At 40.2% G+C, this 11,431-nt stretch overlaps 1 protein-coding gene across 1 annotated transcript in view; it reads right to left on the bottom strand.

The window, feature by feature from the left end:
* casz1 (castor zinc finger 1) overlaps positions 1 to 10,204 on the bottom strand; it is a 156,463-nt gene extending 146,259 nt beyond the window's left edge. Inside the window, exon 1 of the mRNA XM_034877632.1 lies at positions 10,190 to 10,204. The gene's annotated coding sequence lies outside the window, so the exon portion shown is untranslated. The remainder of the gene's footprint in view (positions 1 to 10,189) is intronic.
* Between the last annotated feature and the right edge of the window lie 1,227 nt (positions 10,205 to 11,431).

Below are 11,431 nucleotides of genomic sequence, written 5' to 3'. Positions count from 1 at the left end.
TGTGTGTGTGTGTGTGTGTGTGTGTGTGAGCATGTTTGTACATATGAGACAGAAAGTGAGCGAGAGAGGAAAGAGGGATCGGGGGAGGAAGAAAGACCAAGCTCTTCTAAATTTGAACAATGAACACATTTCTCATGTATATAGATTCCCTTTGACAAATATGGCCTTTCCCAAAGGACAACTTGGAAACACCTCTACTTGCAATAGCAGAGAAGTCTCAGCAATCAATCAGTTCACAACAATATAACAAGAGTTGAAAAAAGCCGCATGAAGTTTTGGATACTTGTGTTCATGAGCAGCATGTTCCACGGGCATCGTTCACATCCCTGTCCCCCCCTTGTCAGGAAAAAAATACTGTTCACCAAAAAGATGAATATGACTTGTGGTATAAAAACTTCTGCCTTGCTGCAATATAACAAAAGGAAATTAACAGTTTGGGGTTGCCCTGGTTACCTAATTGCATCACAACACTGCACACAGGAGCCAAAGTAACTGAATTTTGATGAAAAGGCGGTGATAATTTACGGCATTGAGAAATTAGTTGCCGTGGCGACGCGTTAATTACATCTCAAATTAACAATGCAAGTGTAGTGAAATTAAATATAAATCATATTTTCTGCATAAATTACAGGGGTTGATTAGTGCGGGCGCCAAGAGAGAGAGGTTGAGATTCCAAGGGCTTGTCACATCCCCCTCCCCCCCTCCCTCTCTCTCTCTCTCTCTCTCTCGCTCTCTTTCTTTTTCCTCCTCCTATTCCTCAATGCCTGTTCCCTCATCCTCACTGGTTCCTTTAAAGACAGGGACTGGATTACACCAGAGGACACAACTCAACCTGAGCATGCATTTTTACATTAAATTAATCAATGCAGGGCAAGCATAGCTGGCCTTTATATTAGTGGATTTGCATGTTTTTGTGTGATATGTGTCTGCAGCATGTGATTGTCAGAATATATCTGTATGTGGGCAATTGTAAAGAGTAAGATATAAATGTGGTATAAGAGAGATCATTATACTGTGTGTGTGTGTGTGTGTGTGTGTGTGTGTGTGCTTAAGGGGTCATTTCGGCAATTCAGCACTTTGAATCCATTTTTAAACTGCCTACACTTACGTTCCATACATGAAAAACTTTCCCCAACTCTGATGCATCTCTGTTAAGTGCTGCATAATGCATTTATAAGTGCCACGTAAAAATCTATTATCGGTCACACCCAGTCTTATTAACACAATGCTGAGCGCACGCAAATTATCAGATTTGGATTATTGAAATCCAAGCCTTTCAAACTTCAAAGGTGTGCAAGACGTACTGTATGTTCAAAACAGAGCACAGCTTCTCTACTCATGCATTATGCCAGTGTGTGTGTGGGTAGGGCTGCACAATTAATCGAATTTTAATCACAATCCCGATTTTGGCTTCCCACGATCAAAGTTGCGTGTTTGAGTGATATTTGAAATGCGTCATTCTGGTAATTCCGGTCATTGAGGGGCTTTTTTCAAAGCCAATCTACCGCTTTGTAAACCACATTCTGATTATGTGCCAGTCAGAGTTGTTCCCTGCACCGCGCAGCTTAGTTTCTAGATGTAGACAGTCACAGAGGACAGAGCTAACTAAAATTCAACAGATAGCAGTTGGTCGTACGTCGGTCTCAAGGTTTACCAGTTTACTAGTAAACGCAACATTATGTCCCGTCTGTGTTGTTTTTCAGACAACAGCCGTGACCAGTGCTAGTTTATCTCTGTTAGCTCACAGCGCTCTAGAGTGCAACTAACATTTTTCCTCTAGGTCGCACCGGTGCATCTGCTGCCTCTCCACAAGCAAAGCAATGTTGCGGCGGCCGCGGCAAAAAACACAGAAGAAGTTATTGAATGCAACTAGCTTCAATTTGTAGAATAATAGCGTGCGAGACCTCGGCGAGAGATGTGACCCATGGCCAGAATGTCAGATTTCGTAAAAATGCAGCACAGTGACGAGTCATTTCATACACTTCACGTGTGTAACTCTGCTGACCCGCCATTCAACCCGTGCTGGACCCATTCATAATGAGTCAGCTGCCACTCTGTGAGTAACATACGTCCGTCACATTCCATCTCTCTTCTAGCTTGTTTAATCAGTTATTGTTGAAAACGAGTAAAGGAGCTTTCTCAGAGATACTTTTCTTTTTTATATATATTTATATATATATATATATATATATATATATATATATATATATATATATATATATATATATATATATATATATATATCCTAGGCTATTTATTTCAGATAATTTTCATTCACATATGTTGCAGCTATATGTATGTACATCATACAACTTCAACATAAGAGGAATGCAGCACAATATGGATGTGAAAGCAGTTATAAATAGACTATGTGACAACAAAATTTGTTTTTAGTAAAAATCAACAAATAATCGTGACAATAAATCGTTATCTCAATATTGATCAAAATAATCGTGATTATCATTTTGGCCACAATCGTGCAGCCCTGTAAGTGTGTGTGTGTGTGTGTGGGTGTGTGCTTTAAACTGTTTATCTGAGGTTTGTGAAGGAAAGACAGAAGAAGGAAGACAGAATGCACGGCAAAGAGGGAAAGTGTGTCTCCCCTCCCCATGATTCCTCATGTGGCCCAACTTCCCTTTAAGCATCACAAACAAGCCTCAGGAGTGATGTCAAGGAGGGAGGGAGGGTGGTGGGGGTGCTGAGCTGAGAGAGAAAGCTGAGTGCAAACACAACAGCAACAGGAACCAACTTGAGCCATCTAAATTATTCATACACCAGATGGATACGTTTCCCCAGGATTTCACACTAAAACACAGCTATTGAGCTTCCTTACGCGTTACTTTGTCTATTCAACGGGCGGTGCCAGGAATCAAGATAACTATCACTTTATCTAAATCGTTTCATGTCAGATTCATATCAACTTTGAAGAGTGGAAGCCCCTCGACACCGTGATCTCACGTTTGTTCTATTCCAAAGGCACAATAAAGACGGAACATGTTCTCTTTCCTCTATCTTCAAAGACACAGGCACTGCTATGACCTTGTCTGAAGGATATTATACAAATCAGAGGGTCCTTAGAGACGCATGTCATGTACATCACTGACTACACCTCACCCGTATGATATGTGCTTATAGGCAGGCCAAAGGTGCTGGGATTGGGGGGGGGGAATAGCGAAATTTTGAACATCTACAGTGATATATCTCACCACTGTGCCAGCACTACAAACCAGCCCTTCGTGGCTCCCTCCCTCAGATTTAGGAGCAAAAATCTAGACTTAAGAAACTGTTTTTCCAAAATTTCAGTTTGGCAACAATTAATTTGTGCAACCATGACACAAACCATAATAGAGGGGTGTTGATAGCTAAATGTCCTAGCTCGCCAGTGGAAGGATTATTATTTAGTACACTCCCATGAAAAAAATTCCTAAATCCTTTCACAATGCTCAATTCAAAGACACTGTATTTATAAAAACTTGATGAAGCTAACAGTGCCAAGTTTTGATATATGAAAACAATCAACATACTGTAGCCATTCACAAAGACAATATATGGTCTCTGTCAGTTAAGAGCTCCACTATGACATTTAACACACATCATTTCAACATTATTCCTACTGCCACAGCTATTAGTGGGCAACAAACTAATCACAAATACCTGCCAACGTACACAACCTGCAATATTTTTTATGAGGCATTGCACTCCCCCCATCGCCTGTCAACAAATTCAACTTTAATGCAAAATGTCCTGCCTCATTTCATAGAAAGAAACTTCCTGTGCTGGGACAAGAAGTTTGGGATGACCTCAGTCCCTGGGGTGCTCCTCTGCTGTACTCATCCTTTTGTGGATGAAGATAAGGACTTTTGAAAGGACAAAACATCATTGAAAGAATAAGTAGCCTTTCCAGTGGTCTTAATGGGTTAATGGTGCAGTAATGTCTCAGCCAAAGCATAGTTCTCCTCCCAAGATGGTCCAAAAATGAACAATGAGACTGACTAGTTTGACAATTTAGGAGGCAGGAGAAGTGATTAAAAAATGGATTTATGCACTGAAAGTGCCTATATTCAGTAAAGTAAGATAAGATAAGATAAGATAATTTGTTTATTAGTCCCCAATGGGGAAATTACTGCACTACACTCTGTGTACACACAGGCCTGAAAATACACACACATGCTCAGGACCTATACATGCACTATACATGGAGAGATGTCAGAGTGAGTGGGCCTCCAGCTGAACCAGCGCCCTGAGCGGTCAGGGGGTGCGGTGCCTTGCTCAAGGGCACCTGGCAGTGCTCAGGAGGATAACTGGCATCTCTCCAGCCACCAATCCACGCTTCCAACTTTTTGGGTCCATAAGGAGATTTGAACGAGTTACCCTCCGGTTCCCAACCCAACTCCCTATGGACTGACCTACTGCCTCCCCAGTAAGTACAGTTCTATAAGGTGAGAGCCTGAAACCTGAGATGGTCAAATTACATTTGTATAAGTAAATATCTTATACTGTAGGTAAGAATAGGAAAGGTGGATAAAAACAAATCAGGGACTTTAGTATTAAGCTGTAAAGAATGTGTTTGTCATCTTTCCTAATTTCCTTTCCTTCCTTCCTACCTTCCTTCTCATGTGCCTCCTTTCACCTTTCAGGTTACTGTCACTTGCAAAGTGTTGAAAATCTGACAGACAAAGTAGGCTTCCCAGGCATCTCCCCCCCCAGCATCATTCATATAATGCTTATGCCACAGGCAGATGAGCTGCAGGTGTTGCCTGCCCAGCACCATGCATGCCGTATAAAAAATCTGCCATCATCTTGAAACTTGGATCGATAAGCCAAATAAAATCAGTTTCATATGAAGTGAGATTCTCCTAAATGTCACACAACCTACTGCATGAAAAAAGGCAAGACCTTCCCAACAAGTTTAAATAAACCCTGCAGGATAATGCTGGCTCTCCTGGGGGAACCAAAAGCCGATGGCTTTGAAACAGGAGGGAGGGTATTTTCAGCGGGGCTGCCCAGCATGAGAGATCCTGTATGTCTCACAGCTGAGCTTGTTTTATTGAAAGGTTGTTGGAAAGGCCCTGAACCCAAGGCATCAGTGGTCATGTTTGTTTGGCTTAAAGAGGAGCAGCATTCAAAAGCTTCACTAAAAAGAACAGTTCAAATAGTCAGGGTCCAGCAAAGAAAATGAGATGGGTTAATGCTCATATGAAACTTGGACACATATGCAGAGAAGATTTGTAGAAATTAATAAAACGGCCTCAATATAGCTTAGATTACAACCTCCTATAAATGTGCACTGCACAAGCATTGCTTCACTGCACTGTGCAAATAAGTATCAAAACCAGTGCTGTTATCAGGTAATGGAGTCGGAGGAAGAGAGATGGCCTTAGTGAACTTGACACTCCCATTAGGCCCCTACTGGAAAGTGCAGTATTTGATCAGGAGATGGGAATTGAGCAAAAATGAACTGAAACTAGATCCCACATGACTTATTTTCCTGTTGGCTCTCAGCTTTAGGTGTCATTCAGACTTAATAAAGCTCTCAGATTTTCATTTTATCACAGAAAATAGACTGGGCAAAAATAAAATCAGTCGGTTTTGCCTTAATGGAGCAAAGTAATGGCGAGGTGAAACTGACACAACACATTTTGTCCATAGTAATGCTATCAAAATGAAAGCATATTCACTTCTGGAGTTTTCCAGGAATCAATTCAAACTGAATATTGGCCTTTTTAGCAGACTTTATTTCATAATAATTCCAACAAATACAGCACTTTGGTAATAGCCTGTCACCTCGGGTGATAGCAACACTGCTATTTCACCCTATAGAGTTACAGTATTCTCTAGCCCACTCTGAACCTCCTCCACCAACCTATAACTCTTATTTTATTTCCGCAGTTTATACATTAGAAGTATATTACACCCATCCCAGTAGATAGGATGAGTCCACTTTTACACGCAGGTGTTACATTGCAAGGTTAGGTCATTTGGATGGCAATGACCTTTGATGGCTCCGTCTTCGATGAAAATGATCTGGTGATCTCCGCAATGACATGCACACAGATGCCCTTGTGCTGTACATTCAGACTATGGTGATACGGCCAGAGCAATTCACTTGGGAGACATTATGGAAATATTCATTTGGAAATTACGAATTACAATTAGAAAGTAAGACCACACTTCCCCGTCTTTGGTACGGTGAGGTTCGCATGGCTTCACAGTGCATATGGCTAAAAGCCGTCTTTACAAGGAGAAGATTTACCTACATTTTTCCTGGATTTTTCTACAGTGGAGTGTAGCCATGGCTGGCATGTTTATCCTTCCAGTCTTCTTTAGAGAATGTTTTGCTGTTAAAGAAGTAATTACATTAAGTAAAGTGAGAGAAAAAAATCTAACACTGAGTCCCAAGTGTTCTGGTATGCGATTAATTATTCTGAGAAAGACAGATGTTAAATTGTGTATGCCCATCAGCGCTAAGACTTTCTGAAGATTTATCATTCATGTTCATTCATAAATAATATATTTCCTTGTTTAGAGAAAATGCTACATCTGTTGGTGCATCGTTTACTGATGACTGCAAGAAAAAAGCACACAAATCTGACCTATTAGAGCCTGTTTTCGACACAAAGTGGACATGGAATATGAATTGACAAGTAGCGTGACTTGTACAGTAAACTGCATGCAATCACGAGATTAATTTATTTTTTACAAAGTAAATATTGCTTCACTATCACTCACCTTTATTAACTTATAGACTGCTCTTCAACTACTGCATAAGTATCAATGATGCTGTCCAAGGTTAAAAATAACATCACATAGCTAAATTCCTCTCTTTAAAAAGCAACTAAATTCAATGTATTTCCTGCATAGGAAGCACACTTGTGCTTCTATTTTTCGCAGATGTATGAATAAATAAGTTTAAACAGTCAAGCAAGAGTTAGAGTGTCATGGGGATCACAGACGAGGCAATGGTGGTGGCGGAGGTCGAGCCGCAAGCCACCGGGACGGTAGCGTCTCCAATCGCCCCTGGCGACCATCACGTTGCCATGCTCCGGAACAGACAGGCCTGCTCGCACAACAGATGGAACTAATGATGCGAAACAAAAGAGATCATTTCACCGTGGTCCTCTAGGAAGCCACAAAGAGAGGCTTGGAAGTTTGAATGATGGGACCAGGGGACTTGCATGGGGTTAGATATGGGTAGCCTTTTTTTTCCTAGAGGCGCTCAGATGAATAGGAAAAAGGTGCATTAAAAGGCTAGTATAAAAAATAAGAGAAATGGTAATTAAGTTCTTTCTTCCTTCACGTTCTGCTGGGAAACTCCGGTATAGATTATTTATTTATTTATATTTTTTTTGGGGGGGGGACTTAGGGGTTCCTGATGAATATCGAGTCAGGTATGGATGATCAGATCTCTGTGTGCAAATTCTCATAAATGAAAAAAGGATGAACCGTCAGTTCTGCAACTACAGTTTTAAAATTATCTTAGTCAACTTTTTACTTTAGCCGTCTGTTTATATTCTACCATATTTAATTATCAACCAGTTTTACATATAACCTCAATGATAACTTAATACAGTAACTTATTCATTACTGTAGTTGGATCATTTTATCGGACTTGTTTCAGTTGAATAGCTAAACTTTGCAGTATAATTTATCTTGCCACGCTAAGGAAAAGGAATCCCAATACCAAAGTTTAAGGCAAAATTATACAAGACCTTAATATCTAAACAGTCTGGTGAGCAAGGTTGTAAAACATCTTATAAAGTAGAGCTACGTATGTGCACCATCCGTTTTTTACATTGTGTTAGATAACAGTTGTAAACAAACTGCTGCGTCCTGAACTGACAAAAACAAATCAAATTTGAGCTGAGGACATTTGCATATCCTAAGGGACAGGATTAGATTTAGAGGTCATCTCTTTCGAGCCAGTCCTTCAGCAGACGCCAATGTAATATTTCTATGTCAAGTACATTCAATCGAAGCCTATGTGAGCCCACTCTGTATTCCAAGTCAGATAGCCTGAGAGAGGGAGCACAGCTCTTTAAATACAGTATGTGAACTGAGAGAAGCCAAACACCTTGGGATAGGATTTAGCCAGGATGGAGCAAAGTGTAGCCCAATCCATGCCCATCCACACATGGAAGGGATCACTGGGAAAAGTTCAGCTCCGACACTGACACAAACAGCAGAGCAAGGCCTGTATTAGAGTCAGGTTAGAAAAGATAACACTATCAGCCTGATCCCCATGGGTACCAAATGCCGGGCCTTGCTGGCAAATAAAGCTACAGTGTCTTGACTCTTTGGCACATTAGCTCTGATTACAATGACCTTCATTATATCAGCTACCCTTATTACAACACGTAGAAGGCGTCTTTCCCCTGGGCAAAGCACAGTGGGGGAAAGAGTAAAGGAAAGCGGTGAGATTCACTTGTAAGGATTGAGCTGTGAAAACCAGTGCTCAGACCTAAACTCATGTAATGTAATGTACAATTAGCACCTGTGAAAACACTCTTTTATTCACACCTGCTGACCAGTCACTTCACTTGAAGAGAGTTTATGGACATACTGTTAGATTAAAATGTAACTATTCTGTTTCGCTGAGTTGGGTTTTAAATATAGTTTTAAATCTGTACCACTCAGAGGTAACACTAACTGAAATATGAGCATTTCTTTGGAACTATACTGAAATCAACAAGTTTTAAGAAATGCTGATTGTTTCATCGAAACACTAATTCAAGATATTAAAACTAAAAACTCAGTTTTCTTACTGCAGCTTTTCACAGCAAATATGACCTCACTGTTGCTTTAATGTCTTACTGATCCTTTGTTCCTTAGAATAGCATATCCAGAAAGAACCACAAGTATATTGATTTAATACAATTTCTTGCGGATTTCATTACTAGATAACATGCTTAACTATTCAAGGATTAACCATTCCACATCCTGTGCGCACAGACGAGCCCTGTTTAATATGTAACAATGTTGTTAACCTCAATTTCCTTCCCAGTCTGCCCCTCCACAGGCCACATTGTTAGCTTGAGCGAGCTCTTGGCACACGTTACCGCTGTGGTGGTGACTCTCATTTAGTCTGACCACCCTGCAGGCAGGGGGATTCTCTCCCACAGCCCTGCTCATCCCTCCTTCAGGCCCCTGCTGTGCATCTCGCCTCCCTTTTTGCTGGCAGGTGACTCAAAATAACAGACGTTGCCCTGAGAGAGCGGCTTCATCGCATTCACTTAGCGCTGCCAACACACCCTAACACGGGATGAGCTTAGCTGTGGGGGTTCTGAGGACCATCCCTTCAGCCAGCAGGAGGGTGCAATGTTTGTTTTTGTGCTGAGATGCAGAGCGTGTTGAAGGGGGAGGAGGGGGGTGAGAGGGTGCAAATCAGCTTGTGTTGGATTAAGAACAAATCAAGAGATTTTAAGAATTACAAGATGCTCCTCAACAGCAAGTTCAAAAAAAAAAAAAAACACCTAAAGGAGGCACAGGACAACAACCAGGGAGTGATCCTCTCACCCTTGCATTCACTTTTTTTTTTTCAAAGTATAATTCCTGAGAAAGAATAGAGGATACAATAGCAATATCACCAAGAGTGTACTTAACAAAATCTGAGTTTGAGCCATGTTGATCCCCTATGACGTATGTTAAAAAAAGCAAATAAAATTGTAACTTAATTATAGATTTATAATGAGCCACTGCACCACTGCCAAAAACAAGTCCCATACCAAGGCAAACAGGCACCTGCTGAATGCTCTCTGCTCGTGGGTTTTCATAGCTTAATTAATCTAGGCCTTGGGGTATCATGACTCGTGCGTGCTGCTTGTGAGACAATTAAGTTGTTCCTCGAAACAGAGGTGCAACTTCAACATGGAGCAGAAACACTAATACTGCATATTACAAGCCATATTTTGCGAAAGCAAAATCAATGATCCAATAATTTCCCACTGATGAAAACTGCTTTGAGAACTGTTTCAACAAACTGTCAACTGCTTTTTCATACAACTGATTTACAAATCAATTAGTTTGACCTCTCAATGATTGCAAACCAATCCAGCCGCGATTTATACTTGAACTGTTTTTTACCCATCACTGTCTTCCCTACTGAACACATTTGTTAATTTCCAGTAGAAATTGGGTGATGAATATTTTGAGATGAATAACTTAAGTGAGAGATGAATACTTTAAGACTCACCTTCCTGTTGAACAACCTCTGCCCGATGCTCACTCTACTGCCATCTGATTTCTGTAGATAAACATAAAACCACTGATTAGCATCACATGTAGTTTCTAATAATAATCTTGTGAGAACTATTTTGTTTTGTTAAAAAAGCAACCTTGAAGGTGCAAACAGATTGATGTAAAAGGTTATAAGTCCGACAGGGGAAAAACCAAAAATCCTGACACTGTCTTTCATACAAGTGTGACGAAGGCAGCATCTCCTGTGTTTGGCTACAGCTGGTTAAAGTAAAAGAAGGAAGGGGTGCTTTTTCTATGAAGGTCCAGCAAATGAAATGTCATCTTTAAAATACGCTGCTCTGTGTTTCTCAAAATTAAGACGACATCTCCCATAAACCTCATTCTTCCTGTTGCTGATTGACAAGTGAACTAAGAAAAAGCTGAAACAATGTAGCATTGGTATTCTAAAAAATTTGAATTGTAGTCTGAAATGTGTGTGAGGCAAGCACAGTGTTTGTATGTTTATTGAAAAATCTAAATGAATACTGTAATGATTTATTGATGTAAAATACAACAGAAATAATTGGTGACCATAATGAATTAGGACAAAAGTATGAAATCCCTGTGACTGCTAATTACCAGTGTGAATGAGCCTGATAACTAAAGAGAAAAGGTATTTAATGCAATAATTATTACTATTGCTAATTACATTTCCAATTATGTCACTAATGAGAACGGCTTAATTATCAGCACATTGGATAAATAAGACTTGCTTTCTGCAGTTTGTGATGGAGGTGGTGATGTGGTTACGACATCAAGCGCAAGTTAGACCAAAATCACACTCGATAAAGCTGTAAAGTCTCCGAAAAGGGGACAACATTCATAAGTTTGACCAAGTATTTTTCCCTGTGTGAAACTTGCTTATCAAAGTTAACACAGGACTTGAATTTGGTATTTACTCATTTACTTCACAAAGGCTAAGTTGGGCGCCCAGACAGCTCAGTTGGTAGAGCGGGCACCCATATATACTTTTTGCCGGAAGAACAAAGGGTTGTTACAACATACCAGAGACTTAAAGCACAGCTTATGAGCTACTGTAGGTTAGGAGAGAGTTTAATATTAAATACGTTTTTAAATGAAAAAAATTATATGATAGTACGTTTGGCAGAGGCCTCTAAAGTTCACTTATTGACAGTATATGATACACTCATCTCAATTGTGTATCTGAATCTGTCAATTGGTTGATGACCGCCACAGA

This window comes from Etheostoma cragini, chromosome 7 (assembly GCF_013103735.1).
Source record: "Etheostoma cragini isolate CJK2018 chromosome 7, CSU_Ecrag_1.0, whole genome shotgun sequence".
NCBI classification, from domain to species: domain Eukaryota; kingdom Metazoa; phylum Chordata; class Actinopteri; order Perciformes; family Percidae; genus Etheostoma; species Etheostoma cragini.
Note: the sequence above shows the minus strand (reverse complement) of the source record. Positions and strands in the feature narration are given on the sequence as shown.